The sequence below is a fragment of the Lepidochelys kempii genome, chromosome 11 (genome assembly GCF_965140285.1).
Source record: "Lepidochelys kempii isolate rLepKem1 chromosome 11, rLepKem1.hap1, whole genome shotgun sequence".
NCBI lineage: Eukaryota > Metazoa > Chordata > Testudines > Cheloniidae > Lepidochelys > Lepidochelys kempii.
In genome coordinates, this window is record NC_136390.1 from 37,957,146 (window position 1) to 37,981,307 (window position 24,162).

Sequence of the window (24,162 nt, forward strand, 5' to 3'; positions counted from 1 at the left end):
CTACACAACATTTTCTAGGCTCTTACAAAAAGATGACAGTTTGATTCAGGTTTGGTTTTATTTGTATCATTTCTCAGAAGAAACCAAAGTCCAAAGCTAGGTGTGCCCTGCTCTGAAATACAGTATGCATTTGTTTATTTAATCCTACCATGATAATCAACAGGCTGTGACAGGAAGACAAAGAAGTCACAATCATGAGAGGTGCTATTCTGCAACTGGGGGGGGGGGGAAGGTAATAGAGAAAAAGCAAATTCCCACTCAGACAGGATAGAGGATTTTTGGTTTTGCTTTTTAAATAGATTAAAATCTACATGGAAAGCTAAACTTGCAGAATCCATGTGATGGTGGTTACTCTCCAGTAGCTGCTTACTGCTAGCTGGGGAGCTACACAGCACAAGGTAGACTGCAGGGGATTTTAAAAATATTGGAGTGTGACTATTGCACTCTAACGTCACACCACATGCAGTACCTATTTGGCTTGACAATGAGAAACCAAACCAAAAGAGGTTTTAAACACCAGCTTCCAAAGAACTATGCAATACTATTAATGCAATGCAAAAAAGCTGCTCTGCAACCTATTTTAAATATAGGCTTAGAGTTAGACAAACAAGACAATGCAATTATTATTCTTTAACAGCTGCACTGAAACCTCTGAAATTACACCAGTCAAGCCAAAAATTTACTTTTCAGACATGTTATTTTATTTTCAACATCTATAAGCCTTTAGAGTCTGACACACTCATGCACTACACCTTTTGTGCTTAGCGCAGACACTTACGCCAATATTTTCAGTTGTTCGGAAGACCTCTTCTAATATAGTTATTTCAATGGAGTTTAATGGTGCTGGAAAAGGGCTGAAAGAGAAAGCCTTACTGATGAAGAATGACTGCACTAAGTTTTTTAACTGATTGCCTTTTAAGAAGCAATAAATAAATGCCTCAAGAAAAAATATGGTAATCAAAATATGGTGTTCAACTGAATATTTTTTTTTGAAAGTTGTCTGAAGGCAGAATAAGCGCAAATCTAGGCCAATAGGGATCAGCTGGATGTGAAAGACCACAGAACACATGTTTATGTGAAGGGAAATAGGAACCTCAGCTGCACCAAAAACTCCAAGCCACTGAACAGTAAATCACTTCCAAGGACTGCAACTGTGCAGAAATTCTGCACAAAACATTTTTTATATGCCATGAGAGCTTGACATTTATGTTCTCCGCAACTGGATTTTGAATAACTTGTGTTTGCCAGGATCAAGTGTGGATTCAGTGACTCAATACAAGCTCAGCTTTAGTTTAAACCACAGTCATCTTAATCTGCATACTGTCAACAGGTACCAGTGAACTTGTTTAAGTAGGCTGGAGTGGGGAGAAGGAGGTTAATGGCAAAGCAGTGGGGAGAGAAGAAAAAAAAAAAAAAGAGCCGCACTCTTATTTCCCTCTTTCACACAGCCTTACAACTGGCAATATTACAGATGGGTCGGAACTACGCTAACGGGAAATCGTTGCAATAGGAACATTATCTATCTTGAGATGTATCCTTAACATTGTGCAGCCCTCGCACCTTCTTCAGTTTTCTAGTATTCCTGAATTGGCTCATTCACGTTATACAATTGTACAAATATGCACAAAATACATTTAAATAAGTATATTGAGGCTGATGTGAACATTCAGGCTAGCATTTAACCACTTGCAAATTATGGAAAATGAACATTTACAAGCCAGAACAGCAGAACAAAATTCAAACTATACATCAGCCACAGAGCTTTACCCTGTCTGAAATTGTGGCAGCCAAAAGAACAATTTAGTCATCATACATTTAAGACATTTGATATTTTTCTAAAAGATCTGCTCCAGGAATTATTGGGGGTCAGTTTATGGTCTGGGTTATACAGGAGTCAGACTAGATGATCAATGGTCCTTTCTGACCTTGGAATCTATGAATCCAACATACCTTTCTGCTCTTGAAAGTGCCATCTACTGGACCAAATATGTGCAATGGAGAACTCTTTCCTCCAAACTCCGGCCTGGAACAACTGCCAATGCAATCCCACAATCTCTGGGGCTATACTTAGCTACCACTTCAATCCCAAAACTTCCCACTTGTTTCCCAGGAACCAAAAGCAGCCGACTCAGCAGTTAACTCTTCATTTCCCATAGAAACAGTCAATGCTCACATGTATTACCGTGGCCAGCACTAGGAAGTCCTGTATCAGGTGTGCTGCTGGATAGTCAGAGGAACACATCTGGAATCCGGTTAGCCTCTGATGTGAGTTGAGCAAGACATTCAACTTCACCAAGAGCACAAGCAACAATCAGGTCTCCAAAACTACATCCAAGCAGTGCAGTGGATCGATGGGACAGCCAACAAAGTAGAGAGCAATCAATTGGCTAAAGATGGTACTGAAAAGCCAAGGAAGCCAACGGTGCTTCTGTGAACTCCCTATCTTCCTGTCTCTTTTACAAGGAATTTGACTAGGTGCCGGGGACTGCAGCAAGCACTGAGCCCATAGTCGTGCACACCAACGTGCTGAGCAGAGATGGCACCCATATAACCTCCTCTTGGCCCCCGCAGGCAGAGAGCCAGAGCCTGGGGCTGAAACCGGTAACCAGAAAGTCTATGCTGCCAGAGCAGCTACAGCATGCCCTGTGTCCGTGCTCAGAGGAACTGTTTGGGGGTGCTCTGGGGAGCAGTCCACTGCAGAACAAGCATCAGAGCAAGTGCCAGAGCCACAGATGGAGCCTGGTAAGTTTCTGGTGCCATGTTTATTAATGCACCGATGGAAGGATTTCCTGCTTATGGGCCTATTGAGTTATCAATACAAGCTATCCTCCAAAGCACTTGCAACCCTCTCAGCTTGGTATCATCTGCCAACTTTATAAGTGTACTCTCTTTAGATATGCCATTATCTAAATCACTGATGAAGATATTGAACAGAACCAGACCCAGAACTGATCCCTGTGCCCATTCAATATGCCCTTCCAGCTTGACTGTGAACCACTGATAAACTACTCTCAGGAAACCGTTTTCCAATCAGTAATACACATACATCCTAGATGGAGCTACTATAAGACAGTATCAAAAGCCTTACTAAAAATCAAGATAAACCACATCTATTGCTTTCCCCCAGCCACAAGGTTTGCTGCCCTGACAAAGAAAGCTAGCAGGTTGATTTGACACAATGTGTTCTTGACAAATCCATGCTGTTAGTTTACACCTTATATTCTAGGTATTTGCAAACTGATTGCTTAATTATTTGTTCTATTATCTTTCCAGGTACTGTAGTTAAACTGACTTATCTGTAGTTCCCTGAGTTGTCCTTATTTCCCTGTTTATAGATAGGCACTATATTTGCCCCTTTTCCAGTCCTCTAGAATCTCTCCCATGACTTCTTGAAGATAATTGCTAATGGCTCATATCTCCTCAGTCAGCTCCTTGAATAGTCTAGGATATATTTCATCAGGCTTTGGTGACTTGAAGACATCTAACTTGTCTAAGTAATTTTGAACTTGTTCTTTCTCTATTTTAGCCTCTGATCCTACCTCATTTTCACTGACATTCACTATGTTAGATGTCCAATCACCACCAACTTTTTGGTGCAAACGGAAACAAAAACGTCATTTAGCATTTCTGCCATTTCCACATTTTCAATTATTGTTTCTCCTCCCTCATTGCGTAATGGGCCTACCCTGTCCTTGGTCTTCCTCTTGCTTCCAATGTATTTGTAGAATGTTTTTTGTTACCCATTAGGTCTCTAGCAAGTTTAATCTCGTTTTGTGCCTTGGCCATTCTAATTTTGTCCCTACATATGTGTGTTTGTACTTTGACCTAGTTTCCACCTTTTGTAGGACTCTTTTTTGAGTTTCAGATAATTGAAGATTGCTTGGTTAAACCAGGGTGGTCTCTTACCATACTTCGTATCTTTCCTCTGCAGTGGGATAGTTTCCTCTTACGCCCTTAATAAGGTCTCTCTGAAAAACTACCAATTCTCTTGAACTGTTTTTCCCCTTAGACTTGCTCCCCGTGTAAGCTTACCTACTAAACTCCACGAATTTGCTAAAGTCTGCCTTCTTGAACTCCATTATCTTTATTGTGCTGTTTTTCCTCCTACCTATTCCAAAAGACATCTGAAGTCTCCAGTCTGGTGTGTGAATAAAATACAGCCCATTGATAAAGTATCATTTTTGACCTTTAATTAAAGCTGCCCCTTTCATGCAGTGGAACATGTACTTTGAAAAAAATAATATGGTCAGACAATGTGCTCCCTTTTTTCCCCTCTTCTCCCCCCCCCCGTTCTTTTCAAGGCCTTCCACCTCCACACAGGGCAAACACACGGCATCAGCAGCCTGGAAGTGTGGGCCAACCTACTGCAAGCAAGGGGAAGGAATCAGATGAGCTGATGGGAGAGCTGCTACATAAAACAAATCAGTATGCAGAATTCCAGAAGGACCAAATGGCATATCAAAATGATACGGATGAAAGATGGGAGGAGAGAAAGAGGCTGCAAAGTGTGAGGAGAATTTGATGGACAAATTCCTGGACCATGACTGCGGGTTGAGGGAGGAAGACAGAGCACAACAAGAGCTGCTTGAGCAGTTACTTGCACTCATCACTACCAGGCTGCAGGCCCCAGTGCCACCTTCAGCTCCTGCCCCACAGCGAGTCCCCTCCACACTATAATGCCCTGCAGGCTATGCATCATTTGGACAACTTCGGGGGTGGCTGGATCATGTCACAGGCAATGAACAATAGCAAATTGAACAGATAAATGTACCCTGTGCATTCATACACTAATACAATCGCAGCCCACACATACAGAATGCACCAGAAAACCCAAGGAGAACAAAGAGAGAAAACAGACACCCAGAAATAGCTGGCCATTTCGTTTGGGAACCCTAACCTTTGACTGTTTTGGAACTGAGTTTACTAGGTTGTAAGTTTTAATGACAGATGGTCTACCTTTCTGGTTCGTACATTAGTATGTAAATAACTGGGTGCAAGGCTATATATAATAAAGTTTGCTATTGTCATATTAGAGGTGGCACAGACTTTAATGAATGTCACTACACGTCCATTCTCAGTAACCATTCACAATACAAATTTACAAACTGTCTTCACAATAATCCATAAACTGAGTTGCAGTCCATGGCCAGTATTAATGAAAAGTGTTGATGTTATGCATTTTATGAAAATGTTTACAAAATTCACAATATCTAATACAACACATTGACAAATATCTTCCCACAGCTTCCCCATACCCTACATAACACAACCTCAAATACCATTTCATTGCTCTTCATGCATGGGACCATGCAAACTCATTATGTAGGAGCACAAAGCATCCCAGATTTCTGTTGCGCATGTGGATCCAGCCCTAGTCATGACAAGTGCCCAGTCTGGCTGTACATTGCGTATCTGTTTAGAAATCCAGCAGTGTCTTGAATCCACTCCTGGTAAAAATGTTCCCCCATGTTCTCGCAGACGTGGTGCAGAATATAAGAAGCCACAATAATGTGGACTGCATTGATGACACTGACATCTAAATGATTTAGAAGGCTGTGACAAGAGGATTTCAATCTGCCAAATGCACATTCCACCACCATCTTACAGCTACTCTGTAGCTGAACCTCTTCTGCCAGGTTCTCTGAAATCACGATACGGTTTCATAGCCATGGCAATGAGGGGTAAGCGGCATCCTCTAGGACAACAGTGGGGACAGTGACTCCCTTTATAAAAGGGTCATTGGGTGGAAATAACGTCCCAGCTTCTCCGTGAAGCTAAAGTCTCAATCTCTGGAATACCCTGGCATCATGCACCCTGCCAATGCATCCCATGTTTGTGGCTATGAATCTGCCCTTGTGGTAGCTTAACGATTTATGTATTCACGTGCTCCTTGTGGAGGGCGAACTACAGGCACGAGTCCCATCACTGGCCCCAGCGCAGTTTGGAAAGCCCAGTCTCTCAGATCCAGCAATAATTTCAGGAACTTTTGCTATGACCACCATCTCTGGGTGCACCACAGTCCTGATCATCTCACAAACCTTGGCCACAATCAATCCCACAGTTGATTTGGCAACTCCAAATTGATTAGCCATGGACCTGTAGCAGTCTGGGGTAGCCAGCTTCCAGATGGCTATATTGACCTGCTGCTGGACTGGCACACACCCTCAGGCGGGTGCCTTGATGCTGGAGGTTAGGGGCAAGCGATACAGCCTGCAGAAACATCTGCTTCTTCGTGGAAAAATTCTGGACCCACAGTAGGTCATGCCAACTCTGCACAATGATGCAAGCCCACCAGTCTGTGCTTATGGCCCCACTCTAGAAGCACTGGTCTACACAGGGAGAACATGCAGCTAAGACAATAGGCACGAGCAGCATCAGCTGGGGGACAGCTCACATCTCAGCCATCCCCTCCAAGAATCGTCTTCGGCAATTCAAAAACTGCCACTGACTCGTCCACCAGAGTCTCTCAGATGTGCCACCCGTTTCCCAAAACAGGACTGAAAGAACAAGGTTCTTCCACTGGGTTGAAGAAAGTTTTGATGGTTCTGCTTACTAGGAACATGTGGACACAAAACGGATCAGCTGGATGCGTTGGCATGCTAAAACCACCCAAACACTTCTGGTCAACATCAACCAGATGGACAGATGAGTTCTCCCACCACCCACTATGAAACACACCCTAAAGCGGCTACAGTTGATGAAGATGGTAGGAACCTTGGGATACAACAGTATATGCCCACAGAAGCTGAAGTTGTAATTCAGGTCTGCATAGAGCACCCTGGACACGTCAGCACAGTTGTGAGGCCCAAGTTTCCTATTCAGCGTGGCTGCTCATGCATGACTTTGGAAACTCTGTGACCTGCATCTGCAAACTCAAAGACCCGGGCTTAGTATGCTGTGTAGACCTATCCCAAATGGGCAGAGAAGTGTGTGGTTTGGGATCACACTATATAACTGTTAATTTAGAAGTCTACCGTCAGAATGTGCTATACAGAGAGAGAATGTTATAATCTCCTGTTTGCCCCCCATTAATGTAGCATCTCAGCAGCTCATACTCTAATGTATTTCTCCTCATCACACCTCTGTACGATAAAAAAAAGTAGTATTCTCTCCATTTTACAGATGGGGAATGGAGGCACTAACAGAATAAGTGACTTTCCCATGGTCAGATATGATCTATGGGGGAGCAGAGAAGTGAACTCAGATCTCTCAAGTCCTCTCTAAAGGATCATGGAAAATTATTTAAATATGTATAAAAACCTAATAATTTATATGTCTGTATTGGGTTTAGTCATAACATGCAGTATTAACAGTTTGCCCTCATGAAAGGTTGGTATATCTCAGAGTAACATTACTTAGACTGAGGGAAAGAGGAACAGCAAAAAGAAGAAGAGATTCCAATTTGGGTTCTATTGTCTTCAAAGAATAAAGGCCTTTTGCAGTACAGGAGGCAAACTGATTTGTAACTTCAGCTAATAAAGAAAACAATGAGACCCTTCAGTTTTACAAAGACAAATTAACATGTATTAGGAAACATGTTTCACATGAATCAGTAGAGTGTGCAGGGAATAAAAATGAATTTGAATGGCTGGCATTTAAACTGTACCCAGCACAAAAGCAGCTCAGCACATTGTACTCTGCAACCGAAAGCAGTCTGTGGGAGAGGAAAAAAGATTAACAAGCTGCTGCCAACATCATCACAGCTGCGGAAGGAAGGAAGACAATATGAATGTCAGCTGGAACTGAGAATGCTTGGACAAATTAGGGAATGAAAAAAATCATGACTATGACAAAAAAATATTAAAAGTCAAATTATCCAAAGGAACAACTACAACAAGTTTCTGCGGGGATTGGCCCTCCTGTGCATGCTTTTGGTAGCCAAAGGTAAAGTACTTATCCTAACAATATACACAAGGTTTATAAATCCAAAGATTTAAAAATTAAAAAGAGGTGACAGCAAATAATTTTTATAAAAACAATTTAATAAACTCAAAGGATTAATATGCCCAATATGCAGAGATCCACATAAAGCATTCAGGCAAATGAGATTGCACACAAAGATAAACAAGGACTGCATGCAAAGAGCAATACTACTATCTTTGGAACTTGCCAGAAGCTAACCCCACCAAATGAGGCTGTAACCCAAACCCACCTAAATAATGCAGCAAGAATTCCAGTGTCATAAAATGAAAGCTGCACACAAACTACAGAGACCTGGTGATAGGTAGAATATTAGCACAAGAGATAGTCACAATATTTAATTTTCACTAAGCAGTCTTCTAAGGCTAGATAGAACCGCAGTATGTAGATCTTTATTAACAGGGGGTCTGATTTTTGATTTTCTAAAAAAAAATGGGGGGAGGGGGAGGAGAGCACTTCCTCAATAAGTTCTTTGCACACTTACTACGAATAGCTATCCAAACCGGTCATAAAAATAAATCTCTTTTAAACACATTTATAGTCTTTAATTTAGATTTCTGTTTATAAGATACATATGGAAATATGGAAAACTAGAGTATACATACAGTAAGGTAAGTAAAAATACATTGACTTTTGCATAATTTAAATGTGATGTGACATGATCAAAGTCACATTATGAACAGAAGTCATTCTGGTACTGAAAAAAATACCATGCATCTTGTACTGCCAATCACAGAAGGGTAGGTTTAGCATATCTTTGTTTTTGTTTTCTTTTAAAGAGGGTTTTAGGTGCTCTGCAAGCAAGTTAAAGGATCTATCATTAAATTAAGAGAGCTGGCACTCACTGTGTGCATCATAAACTACATCATCAGGCACTTATTTCTGCTTCCTCAGGATACATACGCTACATAGGAACATAAGATTTGCCATACAGGCTGGTTTGCGGTTGTGACACAGAGGTCCATTAGCGGTTCACTACTCTGTGTCAGTAACTCGTCCGGCCTGACACATTCACTACACCTAATGCATTATGGTCATCATCTGTATAATATACAAACAGCTAACACCCAAAAATTCTTGTGAGATATATATACACGGGGTGTGTACACAGAGTTACGGATACGTGCTTGAATTATATTCTTAAAATGTGTTTGGCAAGGAACACATAAGCAGTCTGCCTTAGACAATGGAATGTGTATTTGCTTGTCTGACCAGCATGGTTGTCAGGCAGATACAATGAGGGGACATGAAGTAAAAAAGCCATCCAAGTAGCAAATGAGGGAGACAGACTGTGGATTATACAGACAGTGGGTCTGAACATCAAACGATAAGCAGTTGAACCAATTGATTGTGTACAGTAATACTGTACTATAAAAGTACATTGAGTAAGGTCTTTATGAAAGTCTGGGACACACTGGAGATTACTATCATTGTGAAATGTATGTATTAATGTTAGGTGAGGAATTCTAGTCTAGTAAGTCTTTGTATACACCCCATACATACATCACACAAGAATTTTCAGGACCAGCATGATAGAACTTTGTATAAGATATCTTACATGACACCTTTTAGATACTACACCTAACACACTGTTGATATAATCTGTATGTCAGGACAAGTGTTACTAACACAGTAATGAACCATCAAGGGGCCTCTGTCACACTGTAGCATTCATGCAGGGTTCATGTACTTGGCAACATTCAGGGCACACCCAGAGTGTTGTGTAGGAGCAGTGCACACACGGCTCCTCTCAAGGGCATGAACTTTGGAATCTCGCCCAGATGACATGAACCGTGGGAAGCCTCCCAGGACTGGGCTCAAGACCCAAGAGCAAGGAATGCGGTAAATAGATATTGGTAAAAAACAATATTAAACAAAACCAGTGTATTCCTTTTATCTGTTGGAGTATGTAATGCGCGGGGGGAGAGAAAGAATAAAAGAGAGGGTGGAAAGCTGACAGGAGACGAGCCCGTCGGCAGACCAGCCTGCTTGCTTGCTTAAAGCCTTGTTCTGTCTTGTATTTGAACCGCAACAACTGGCGCCCAAACATGGGGCCATCAGCACTCACCTCGCCCAGCAAGGGTTTCAGACGTGTCACTCATCCGCTTTGCGGATCCCGGTGAGTATTTTTAGTTGTGGTAAGCATGGGAAGCTCCCTCTCTGCTTTGCAAGTGCAACACCGCAATGAGCTACAGTATTTGCTGCGTAAGGCTCAGCATGATTGCCCCACTCGAGAACTCACTCTCCTGCTACAGGAGGTGAGTGCCCAATGCCCGTGGTACCCTGAAGCCGGAACCCTTAAGCTAGCGGACTGGGAGCGGTTGGGCCAGACATTGCACAAAGAGCCTTGGGCGCCCGTGCAGGCTTTACATGCCTGGCACCTCTGCCGCAACGCGATACAGCGTGTCACCTCGGAAAGGCCCTCCCTCGCGCCAATAGAGAGGCTGGTGATCTCGCCACTCCCATCCGCTCCTGCAGCCATCCCCCCTCCTGGCGATGTGACACAGCGTGTCGCCTCGGAAAGACCCTCTCCCGCGCCAATAGAGGGGCTGCCGATCTCACCACCCCCGTCCGCTCCTGCAGCCATCCCTCCCCCTGCTTCGCCCACAGCGCCTCAATTACTGCCGCCTTCTTTGTCTTCCCCTCTGGAGCCAGTGAGCGGTCTCCGGGGCCCCCCTAGGGGGTCCTCAGCATCTGCTCAGGGGCTCTCGCTGGTGCAACAAATGGTTCACGCAGCGAAGACTCGCCCAGATCTTACAGCAGAGGAATTAGCTGATCTAGTCTCAGTTTGCCTGGTGACCTGGCAGGATGATGGCCAGGGCAACCAGCTTACAAACTGGGTCAGTTTGCCTTACTCGGTGATCAGAGAGGTAAAGAAAGCGATTCGCGAGTTCGGCCTCACTAGCACGTATGTACGTGGTCTCCTTAAAGGGCTAGGTACTGGGTACACCCTGGTCCCTGAAGATTGGAAGGCGCTGTTGCGCATGATGCTGACACCCAGTCAGTATGCTATTTGGCTTAGTGAGTATCAGCAGATGGCGGAACGCCAAGCCCAGGTATATATAGCGCAAGGTGTCACTTATTAGCAGGGGAGGCCCGTTTGCCACCATTCAGATGCAGTTTCAACTCCAGCAGGCCGTCTTCCCCATTATTTCTGCCTGCACCCAGCATGCTTTCCGGAAGGTCCCGGATTCAGGCAAGCCTACCAAAAGCTTTGCCAGTATCCGTCAGGGTGCATCAGAGTCCTTTATGGATTTTACCAACAGATTGCAGGAGGCTATCCTCCGACAGGTGGATAACCCTGTGGCAGCTCAGGAGATTCTGTTAAAAATGGCGGTTGAAAATGCGAACGAGGATTGCCGCCGTGCTCTCCAGGCGGCACAAGCCGCTGGCGTTCTAGAGCTGTCGGACATGCTGCGGGCGTGCCAAAACATCGGCACACAAGCACATAAAGCTGGGGTTCTGGCCGCCGCCCTGCGGAAAAGCAGGAAGGAGGGGAAGCGTTGTTATCGCTGTGGTAAGGAGGGTCACTTTCAACGGGAGTGCCGCTCATCGACGGCGCCCGCCCGCCCCTCAAAGAAGTGCCCCAAGTGTCGGAAGGGCTATCGCTGGGCTAATCGGTGTCGTAACAGGTCGGGAAACCGCACAACGGGTCCCCCCCGAACCCAGGACCAAACAGGGGTGTTCCCCACTCAGACAACTGTTCCTCTGCCTTACAATCCATAGACTCCATGAGGTCGGCGACTGCCTGAAGTGCAGGGCTTGATTTGATTATGCAGGAGGATGCTGATTTTCAGTTGATTTTCGGGGGAGGTTTGCGCCATACCTACACAGGTGACGGGACCTCTCCCTGCCAGATTTGTGGGTCTGGTTCTTCCTCGCTCACATGCTGGGAAACAGGGTTTTTTTGTCATCCCAGGGGTCACTGATGCCGATTACACCAGTGTTATTAAGGTTCAGGTGTGGACCCATCTTCCGCAGTCGCTCCCGCGTGGACGGTCAATTGCACAATTGATTTTAGTCCCCTATCAGGTGCCAGCCGCAGAGGATCGAGCCCGGGGTGGAGGCGGCTTTGGATCGACGCTGTCTCAGTCGCCGCCTCACGACATGTCCTCTCAACTTGTTGCTCTAACAATGTCGCTCCACCCCCTCGAAACCTCAGTTAACACTTCTTTTAAATAATTTTCCTTTTACAGGACTGGTGGACACTGGAGCTGACGTTACGGTGATTTGTGATCAGGACTGGCCAGTCAGTTGGCCAACAGTTCCTTCTAAAGAGTTGTAGGGGACAGGGGGTAGCAAACCCGGGCGCCAAAGTTTGTCTTGGGTCACGGTATCTAAACCAGGAGGCCATGCCCTTGCTACAATCCGCCCTTTTGTGCTCCCTGTCCACCTCAATATTTGGGGCCGTGACTTACTTGTAAAGCTGGACACCACCCTCGATATTAATATATAATGACCCAAAACCCTCCCTCACCCACCTTGCCCTCCGCATTACCACTGGTATGGCAATTCTTAGAGCCCGTATGGATTGACCAGTGGCCCCTCCCCCTAGAAAAGCTGAAAGCGCTTCATTCGCTTGTACAACAACATTTGCATGCACAGCGCTTGGAGAGCTCCATTAGTCCTTGGAACACCCCGGTGTCCGTTATTAAGAAAAAATCTGGTGCATGATTTAAGGGAAATAAATAAACGCATCCAACCCATGGGCCCCTTGCAGTTTGGGTTGCCAAACCCGAATTTAATTCCTCAAACCAATCAGCTTTGTGTGTTAGATTTAAAAGATTGTTTTTTCACAATCCCCCTTTGCCCACAAGATCGCGAAAAATTCGCGTTTATGGTGCCAGAATATAATAATCAGCAACCCTCTCAAAGGTAGCAGTGGAAGGTCTTGCCCCAGAGAATGCAAAATAGTCCAACCTTGTGTCAATTTTGTGTGGATCGGACCCTCACCCCTTTTCGTGCCCGATACCCCACACTAAAGGTCTACCGTTATATGGATGATATTTTGCTTAGTGGTCCCCAGGTTACAGCACAACAGCTTGAATATTTGTCCCACATTCTCGGCCAAAATGGCCTGTTAGTGGCACCAGAAAAAATCCAACGCTCTTATCCCTACCAATATCTCAGGCATAAGGTTTTACAAACCTATGCTGCCCCTGTTCGCCCGGAAGTGGTTCTACCCCAACCCCTAACCCTCGTTAAATTACAACAAATTTTGGGTCATTTAAATTGGATTCGACCCTACTTCTGTCTCCCCACATCGATGCTGCAGCCGTTGTTCAAGCTCCTACGTGGAGCTTGGGCACCGGGCGCAGTTATTGCCATCACTGAGGAGCACATTGCCTGCATTCAACAGATCAATGCAGTGTTGAGTCAGCAGTTTGTGGAAAGACTCACTGAGGTTCATCCCCTGCGGTTAGTTCTCCTTGCCACCCCTCATATGCCTACTGCGGCTCTGTTTGTACCTCGTACAGACACAGCCGTCTCTATTATAGAGTGGATATATTTGTCTTCCACTCCTCCCCGGAACATTTATCCTTATTTAGACGCCCTGTCCGACCTTGTTCGTAAAGCCCGCCACCGTGCAGTGCAACTCACGGGCATGATTTAATTGTCATTGTTTTCCCCTTATCACGTAGTGAATTTGATTCCTTGCACCACACCTCCTTGGTCTGGCAGGTTGCTCTTTGTGATTATGTGGGAGAGATTTCTTATAATCCCCCAAAAGATCCTCGGTTGGTGATCACACAAAAGGTGCCACTAATCGTACATCGTCTTAGCCGCTCTTGACCTATTGTTTCAGCTATCACTCTTTTTACTGATGGCTCTCCACATTGCGGTGTTGTCACCTATCAATTAGGTGACCCCCCTTGTTGGCATTCTCGTTTTATGCTGCCTCAGCGTTCTGCGCAGCGCTCAGAACTGGCTGCTGTTATTTTGGCCTTTCAACTTTTTGCTGATTGTCCCTTTAATTTGATTGTGGACACACATTATGTTTATCAGGTAATTGATCATTTACCCCTTGCCCTCATTACCCCTCAGGTCGATGCGGACCTTCTTCACCTGTTTTTGTCCTTACAGTATCTCATCACCACTCGTAATTTTCCTTATTTTGTTACTCATATTTGCAGTCATACCCCTCTGCCTGGGCTACTCACTGAAGGCAATGCGTGCACTGATCGCGCGTTACGTGGTCAGGTAAATTCTCTCTTTTCTGACCCCATCGAAAGCCATTCCTTTTTTCATCAGTCTGCCTCTGTTTTGGCCCAACAGTTTCACATTCCTGCTGATCATGCACGTTCTATTGTTAGTTTCTGCCTCCACTGTGCCACTGCTGCCCCTACCTTTTCTTATGCTGTTAACCCTAGAGGTACCACAGCGAATCAACTGTGGCAAATGGATGTCACTCACGTGCCACAATTCTGCCCCTATTCGTTTTTACATGTTTCCATTGATACCTATTCAGGATTCCTCTGGGCGACCCCACAGCATGGGGAAGCCACTCCCAAAGTTATTCACCACTTGCTAGACTGTTTTGCTGTTATGGGTCGCCCGAGCCAGATAAAAACGGATAATGCCCCAGCCTATTGCTCCACAGCCCTCTCCACCTTTTGTGCCCAATGGGACGTCCGTCTCAAACACGGGATCCCTTATAATTCCACAGGCCAAGCTACTGTTGAACGTGCAAATCGCACGCTAAAAACCTTGCTTGATAAACAATTAAAACAAGGGGAGCTGCGTCTCCGAACCTTAGGAGACATTCAGCAACAATTGCATATCCTTTTGTTTACTTTAAATAATTTAACACTGAATACAGATCAGCAGACCCCCGCGGATTGGCATTTTCATAAGTCCGAGGTACTGGAAAGACCGCGTGTCTATTACCGTCAGCTGCCCGATCCGCAATGGTTGGGCCCAGTACCTTTAATTACTTGGTGTCGGGGATATGCTGCTGTCTCTCTCCCTGCAGGACCATTGTGGGTTCCGGCCCGTTGCGTGCGACCGGCACTGAAACAGCATGGCGTGGCACCAGGGGCTGTTGAACCCCATACCGGAGTTTCAGCTGACCTTGGAGGAGAACGCGGTGCCTCCCGGGTCGACAATAGCGGGACAGAGACGGAGGTGACGTAGCGTCCCAAGCCAGCCCGTGACATGGGGAGCAGTGAAAGCATTGGTCACCGCAGCTCAACAAAGACTGGAAGCAAACCAACAGCCAGAGACTCCTGAGACTCTGTCTGTGGCCATTCTCGCCCAAATCACTGCTAATTCTGTATTGATTGTGTGCCTTATGTGCCTGCTATTTCCTGTAGGGGTTGACTTGGGAGCGCCTCCTCCGTTATGGGCCCGAATGACATATAACCTATGGGAAAAATTGGCTTCAATAGCAAATGTTACCCACTTTTGTTTATCTGATTTTGTAGCAGCTGAAGAATTGTTAGGTACGTGCCTTATTCCAGTATGTCATCACCATGAGGAAACAGGGAATGAGACGATGCTCGCTGCTTACGCGAACTTCTCTTCCCAGTACTCTAGCATGGCTAATTGGGGCCCGGCCAATTACACTTTACCTTCTTGGGCTTATTTTTTGCTGTTGCTGTGTGCAATGTATTTCCTTTTTGTTAAGGCTTTGTCGAGACCCGCCCTGGCAGGCTCCACGAGTTATGACCTTGTCTGTCCGGGAGTTAATTGGCTTGCAAAAGCAAATTGATGGCTACCATGAGATGGCCGAGCACAAATAAACAAAAAAGGAGGGGATGTAGCATTCATGCAGGGTTCATGCACTTGGCAACATTCAAGGCACACCCAGAGTGTTGTGTAGGAGCAGTGCACACACGGCTCCTCTCAAAGGCACGAACCTTGGAATCTCTCCCAGATGACATGAACCGTGGCAAGCCTCCCAGGACTGGGCTCAAGGCCCGAGAGCAAGGAATGCGGTAGATAGATATTGTTAAAATAAGAATATTAAACAAAGCCAGTGTATTCCTTTTATCTGTTGGAGTATGTAATGCGTGGGGGGAGAGAAAGAATAAAAGAGAGGGTGGAAAGCTGACAGGAAACGAGCCCGTCGGCAGACCAGCCTGCTTGCTTGCTTAAAGCCTTGTTCTGTCTTGTATTTAAACCGCAACAGTCACACTTCCCGCCCCCCACATTGACACAGTACCCATCTGGGTCACCCAAGCCAATAACCGAAGTGCCAGAACCCTAGACCTGAGAAACCAGATCTCTTACCACCCTGCGTCTGCCCTGCTCCCAGTGGAGTTCTGGCCCATAGCTATCCATAGCTGTGCCAGCCTCTCTCCATACACAATTTTTTGGACCACAGTACCTTCCAGCTGTGGCTCAGTTTCCCTACATTTCCCCCTCTGCTTTGCTAGCTGTGCTAGGGTCTCACTGCTCCTAGCAAACCCTGGCCACAGCCCCACTCAACTGACTCAGTTTCCCCAGTGAGGGTTTACCTCCTCGACCACGGAGTCTGGCTATTGCAATCTTGTACGTGAGCCCTCGGGCTCAACCTTGTTACATGATTACAGAAAACACACCAAGAAAAGACATTTCCCACATTTCCACATTCAGAAACCAGAATAACCTTTAGTGTCCATAATGACTCATGCTACAGGCAGAACAATGGGGTCGATCACACCCACATCTGTTTGTCTGCTAGCCTCTGATCAGGTGGCACCATTATGTACTTCCTCCTGGGTCCCATGGGTATGACTTAACCCTCTTCTGTTCGAGCTGGCTGCATCAGGTTGCTCCAGCACTATCACCATGCTCTGACACCTGGCCTGCAGCTCTTCCCATCTCGCCTTCCCTAGCAGCCTTTTCCACTCCAGCCTCCACAGCTCGGGACCTTTCTCCATTGCTGAGGGATCTAGGGAAGCCATCTGCTTGGTTTCCGGCATACCCTGCTGGAGAAAAAGGGACGCCCCAAATAGGGCTCAGAGGGGGAAGGGACCCATGGCATACAAGTGCAGCATGACCACTATGCTCAGATTTCTTCTGAGTGGCTGCTGACAGACCCCCATACACTCAGCTCTTCTAATTGCTTCTTGATGAGCTCAGTGCATGTTTCTTTGCTCCTCCTGCCTTTTCTGCTTCTTACTCATCTTTACACTTCCCTTTGCTCTATTTCCTTCCCAAAATAAATGGAAAATAATAAAAGTATAACCTTTAACTGTTCCCAGACTTCTCACTTGAGAATCACAAGCTATTTTACCAATGCTCAATGTGTAAGCCTTAGTTAAAAGAGCAAGCTGCCTGTAAATCCTGTTTAACTAAGCCAATGTGATGCTTGGGGTTCAACCCAGACCAGTAAGTGGTTGTGTCACCACCTGTCTGGCAACTCCGGATACCCTTCTGCTTGTATGCCGGCTGTTGGTGTGCAGGCTGTGAGCCACAGCAGCACAGCATTTAAGGCACACAAAGTGGCAGGGCAGGTGGTGACAACCCCTTACTGGTCTGGGTGGAATCCCAAAGCATCAGTGGTTCAGTAGGTCTGGTATCCCATCTGCAGCTGTGATTCATACCTAGAGTTTCAGGGACAGTGGAAGTTCCCTGAAGTACACCAAACAGTTGTGTAACTCTGTACAGGACATAGGGGACTCCTTCCTGGCCCCTGCAGCAGTACGCTTATGTGCGAAAGCACTAAACATTCTTTGATGTAAAGTGAACAGATATAAATATAATTGGTCACAAAATTATTCAGCCCTTGTTAAGATGCAAATAGAGTTCTTAACCTTGATCTCCAACCACAAACTCTACAGGCTAACTAGGCACTATGGGCCCAATCTCAATGCTCCTAGGTCACCCATGTGTCTCGGGTATTTGTACAACTCTTATTGTCACAGTCCCTAGGTTCTGAAGTTATCTCACTTACTTCAATGGACGTGGGAGAGTCAAGATTATTCACAAGAGTAACTTTGCAGAATCAGGCCTTCTGAGATATATGCCTATCCTTTGTTCGTTGTAAATTTCCTCAAGTGACCATTTGTTCTCGTATTATGGGGACAGAATTAAAAAGGAGACACCAAGTATTTTTCAGTGAGATTTTTGCGCAAGTGAAACAGATGGTGATGATAATTAAACATCCCAGAGACCTAAAGTAATCTTGTATGCTCTTGATATATAGGAAATTTATATCTCAGCTCCAGTTAATGCCCCCGTATTCTTGGGAAGGGGCAGGTATAGAGGAAGACCCAATTAATAACTCCTGCCAGATCTGCCTGGAACACCCAGCACTGTTCCCTATTCCTTTTTAACTGGAGGACAGCCAACACTGTTCTGTGACCGGCATCAATCTACAGAAGGACTATCTGTTCTTAGATCATTATGGAAGCACTGCATGCTATCAATCAACCAGCTGTGTTGCTCCTGCACAGCCTAACAAGATACATAAAATGCCTTACAAACAAACACACTCCTATTGATGCTCTTCCCAACTGCATCTACCACTATATTATTCAAAATATTCAAGATTCCAGAGAGCAGGAGTGACATCTTAATAATTTAATAGCTCCTCTTTGCCACTCACTGCAGCCCATTCTATAAAGAGTCCAGACCTGCCCTGGAGGCTGATGAGAATGACCTTTAAGGCCTCTCTGCCTTGAGACACTTAGGGTATGTCTACACTGCAAAAAAGACCTGCAGCAATGAGTCTCAAAGCCTGGGCCAACTGATCCAGGCTCACAGGGCTTGCACTATGGGCCTAAAAATAGGAAGATATTGGGCTCAGACTGGAGCCCGGACTCTGAAACACACAATCTTTGTTGGGTTTCAGAGCCCAAGCCCAAACATCCACATGGCTATTTTTAATCCCCCAAGCACAAGCCCAAGTCAGTTAACACCGGCTCTGAGAGCCTGCTGCTGCAGGTTTTTTTGTTTTTTGCAGTGTTAACATACCCTCAGATAAGTTCACCCCAAACCTCCAGGAAAGGCATGGAGTGCTCTGTTCTTTAGGGCCTGCCCTTACAAACTGACTAGCACACTTATGAAGTGAAAACAAACAGAGTAGAACTCTGTAATATTACAACAGTGGCGGGTGTAGGTAAGAAATGAACTCAGAAAAGCAATGAGGCTTTATACATAAGGCTGTTTGTGCAAATTTTCTACACTGATGCCACTTCTGCACCTACATTTCATAAGCAATTCTGACAATCAAGTGCAGAGACCATCGGAAGGTCATTATTGTGGGAGTGATTCTTAAGACGATGATACTATGTGATCAACCGGAAGAACCACTGCCACAGAAAGAGCAAGAATTCTTTGGGCATGTTGAAGTAGGAGATCAGAGATATTTGCATTTATACCATGCTTATATCACATCTATTTAGATAAATATAACAACGGCCATATTGGGTCAAACCACAGGTCCATCTAGCCTAGTATGCAGTCTTGCGACTGGCCAATGCCCGGTGCCCCTGAGGGAATGAACAGAACAGGTAATCATCAAGTGTTCCATCCCCTGTTGCCCATTCCCACCTTCTGGCAAACAGAGGCTAGGGACACCATCCCGGCCCATCCTGGCTAATAGCCATTGATGGACCTATCCTCCATGAATTTATCTAGTTCTCTTTTGAACCCTATTTTAGTCTTGGCCTTCACAACATCCTCTGGCAAAGAGTTCCACAGACTGATTGTGTGTTGTGTGAAAAAATACTTCCTTTTGTCTGTTTTAAACCTCCTACCTATTAGTTTCATTTGGTGACCCCCTAGTTCTTGTGTTATGAGAAGGAGTAAATAACACTTATTTACTTTCTCCACACCAGTCATGATTGTATAGACCTCTATTATATCCCCCCTTAGTCATCTCTTTTCCAAGCTGAAAAGTCCCACTCTTATTATCTCTCCTCCTATGGCAGCTGTTCCATACCCCTGATCATTTTTGTTACCCTTTTCTGAACCCTTTTCCAATTTCAACACATCTTTTTTGAGATGGGACGACCACATCTGTATGCAATATTCAAGATGTGGGCGAACCATGGATTTACAGGGAGGCAATACGATATTTTCTGTCTTATTATCTATCCCTTACTTAATGATTCCCAACGTAGTTTAGTTTTTTGACTGCCGCTGCACATTGAGTGGATGTTTTCAGAGAACTATCCACAATGATTCAAGATCTCTTTCTTGAGTGGTAACAGCTAATTTAGACCCCATCATTTTATACGTACAGTTGGGATTATGTTTTCCGAATGTGCATTACTTTGCATTTATCAACATTGAATTTCATCTGCCATTTTGTTACCCAGTCTCCCAGTTTTGAGAGATCCTTTTGTAGTTCTTCGCAGTCTGCCTGGGACTTAATTATCTTGAATAGTTTTGTATCATCTGCGAATTTTACCACCTCACTGTTTACCTCTTTTTCCAGATCATTTATGAATATATTGAATAGGACTAGGCCCAGTTCAGACCCCTGGGGGGGTACCACTATTTACCTCTCTCCATTGTGAAAATGAACCATTTATTCCTACCCTTTGTTTCCTATCTTTTCACCAGTTACCAATCCATGAAAGGACCTTCCCTCTTATCCCAAGACAGCTTACTTTGCTTAAGAGCCTTTGCTGATGGACCTTGTCAAAGGCTTTCTGAAAATCTAAGCACACTATATCCACTGGATCCCCCTTGTCCACATGCTTGTTGACCCCCTCAAAGAATTGTAGTACATTGGTGAGGCATGATTTCCCTTTACAAAAACCATGTTGACTCTTCCCCAACAAATTATGTTCATCTATGTGTCTGACAAACAGAGCTGCTGCCAGTTTGCAGGACTATTCCTTATCGCACAGTATAATTCCTAGTGCTTTCCACCATCCAGTTTTAAGAGTCTCTAGCAACAAGATTTTCACCTTTCTGACAAACTGTTCCATGCTTGTATAGATCTTGTTGTAAATTTACAAGTAATAAAATGTTCCTGTTTCATCCCTCATTGTTCAAAAGTCCATTCAAAACATGCCCTTGGTCCAGGACTATATCTGGTCTATCCTACATCTCAGACGCAACAGCGATCTCTCCAGAACACCATGGCTCATGAATGGGTTACTACAAAGGAAAGCTTATGCTGAAAACCACCTCTCCTGCTTCTTCAGTGGTGGTGAATTTCACTTTCCAGTGAAGAATTTTTCACCATTATTAAATTCATTTTAGAAAGAGGAGATTTTCTATGAACGTGTGTCTTTAACTTCTTCATTTAGTATCTATAGAAAGTGCGTTCGGATTCTCGGTCAGAAAGATATTATACACCAATAAATAGTACTGAAAAGAAAGTGCTGCTGCCCAGCAAGACCGACAAGAAATTAAAGGGAAAAAAAATCACTCCACTTAAGTGCTCACATGGGGGTTAATCTCTGAAAAGCCTGTTGCACAAGGATCATTGCATGACTCTCCTACTCAATTTTTGTATTCATGGTTTTTGTATCAGGGTCTTGCCAGAGCATCATCACTACAATGAACGTTTCCTCTTTCCATGAGGAGTGTATTCACCTTGGTATGGAAGTAGTTCTATCTTCACAATTGTGGGCACAATCTCAGTTACAGTAACGCCCCAGCAATGTAATGAGAGGCCGTCATAAAGCTGAGAATAGAAGCCTACATCTAATAGAAAATTTGGTGTACAGTTCATTGACATAAGGCAGGGTGTCTGTAGCATCCCTGTGACCTGGTAGCTCACTGAAGGTAATTCACAGTTCAGAAAGGGGTGAATGAAACTTGAGGTAAATGGCACATTCATGGTCTCATTGCTGGCACGTTCAAATAGATTCCATCATGCAGCATCACCTAATTGGCACAGCAATGAAGAGTCTTGGCAGAGTGACGTTTGTGCGTGTATGCCAAATTTCAAAGGTAAGTCTGGTTTGAAGAGGTGTGTACATAAAACCTGGGATTACAAAAAGGGACCACCAGCTCTTTGATGCACTAATTTATTCATGAAGTGGCAGAGATCCTAGCTGCTCTCAGAAAGATTATACAACTATGCAAATTTAATTAAGATTTAAAATGCATGCTATGGTAATTGATCGCCAATAGGCCAAACCCTGTGTGAGGTGATTTTCTGAAATTAGTTGGTGACCAATGGGACACAAAAGGAATTTGAATATTTCAATATTTATGACGTTTGAAATTTATAGAATGACCACCAGGAGACTACTCTGTCAAGGTCATTCCTGCAATAAGGCTTTCCTCCTTTGTCTGTTTAATTGTAAAATGGTCTTTATTCTGCCTCTCTTCATTAAGATATTCATATGTAAAATACACAATCCTAGAGATTAGCTGTTCTCTACATATTTTAGGTGGGAATTTACATAGCTGTTTATATTCAGGACAGCTTGAATATGTGATAATCTGGCCAAGAATTCCAGAGTCTTATTCATTTAGAAATTATCAATTCTGGACTAATTTGGTCAATTTGAGAGATTTATCTTTACCCAAAATCTCGAAAGAGCTCATCTTTGGAATCGGATATAATATACCCATTATTTGTTATGTTAACTATTTTACAGAAATATTTATGCAAGAATTAGGACATCATAAAAACATTTCTAACTTGGGCTCTGGCCATTTACACAGGACATAGCTTCTATACTACATGCCATCTCTGAGAAGCAGAGCAACTTCTTCAGATACACATATCCCAGTTTGTTCCATGACTTTTGATCTTTGCCATTAGTTTTAAAAGGTTAATATACAAACATGAGCATTTCAGTAAGATATTCAGGAAAAATGAAGACATGCAAGTATTTAATACCTGCTAATACAAGTTTATGTTCTTCTCACTGGAATCAGTCAAACACCATAGTTGGACAATTCCATTTCAAGTCAACCACTGCTTAAAACAATGTCCAGGCCCTCAGACAGCACTCTCCAATACTAATGGGAGACATGCTCTGGGGGCAAAGTTTTGTCTTCTGAGTTAGTCCATTGCTAATGATATATTACAACACAAATAAGGGCATGAAAACATGGACTCCCATCAGTAAGGGACACACATTTGCCCTTTAGGAGTAACACATATACATCTCTGACTAAAGTATAGTGCTAGGATAACAAAAAAGAAAAGGAAAGGAGAGAGGGAGGGAGGGAGGGAGATCTTAGTTTCTATCTTCTAGGAATTATGCTAGGGTATTTAAATTACTTGGTATTTCCCACCCCCGGGAGTACTAAATTAGTCCCCTGGTTCACTGTGGCATAGCTCAGGACAATTAGCTGCAAATCACAAATATGGCCATATAGAAAAACACCTCTCTCTTTTCCTTTTAATGCCTCATAGCTTGTCCGCTCTCCACCCCCGTCCCTTTTTTAAAGCAGAGATCCAGCCAACATTTCTGTGCAGGCAGAAGCAGGGAGCACGGAGGTCCATGCACTTTATTAGTAATAAACCAGAACTGAGATGGAAAGCAAGCACTACCTCTGGGCGTAAATGAAAAATACTGTGTTAGAACCAAGCACCACCCAGCACGAAATAGGATTTTCATTTTGAGGTAGGAGGTTTATGACATAAACCAGCATCACACAGGGCCATATCACACAGGGGGTACGGTGATTCAGTGGAGAGCTGCCTCTGCTGCATCACTCTCTCCTTACCTCACCTTCATGGAAGACTTCCTGAATCCTGCACTGGGCAGGGCTGGCCACACAGGCAGCACTCTACATCCTCAACCCTAAGGAATTTGATGAGTTAATGCTCACACACTCAGCATTCAACTTACTCATCTTTCCCTAAGTGCTGCAGAACCCTATCTGGGGCTCTCCAGTGTCTGACAGCAGACTCCAGGGGCAAAGATGGCTGGTGCCTCTTTTATTGGTGGCCACATCCTGCTTGTCAAACCCGGTCTTTCTTGAGGGAAGAACAGACAGGAAAGTTCCAGAGGCGCGACCTCAGAGTTTTTGGTCCTCTCTCAGGGTGCGGCTCACATGCCTGGGGGAGCCTATCCTGCTCCATGAAGATCTGTGTGTCTAGGGAAATTATTGAGCATGCACAAAAATTACATCCCTTTCTTCCTCCAGTATTCAGGGACTTAAATTTGTTTAGTGGTGGGGTTATTTTCCTTTCTGGATAGTCTAAATCAAAGAATTAGTCTTTGTGTTTGCTCTGAAGGCAGTGAGATGCATGATCATCATGATCTCTTCCAGGAGAGAGTTCCAGATGAGCAGGCAAGCTGCTGAGAAAGCTGTATCTCCCATGGACTGAGTCAATGCCTATCCTGTTCTATCTAAGTCTGAGTGTCAGGTCTGAGAATACAGTTA

General features: G+C 44.5%; 1 protein-coding gene across 3 annotated transcripts in view; it reads right to left on the bottom strand.

The window, feature by feature from the left end:
- Nucleotides 1-24,162, bottom strand: part of STK39 (serine/threonine kinase 39) — a 198,848-nt gene that overhangs the window by 83,750 nt on the left and 90,936 nt on the right. The gene's annotated exons all lie outside the window — the stretch shown is intronic.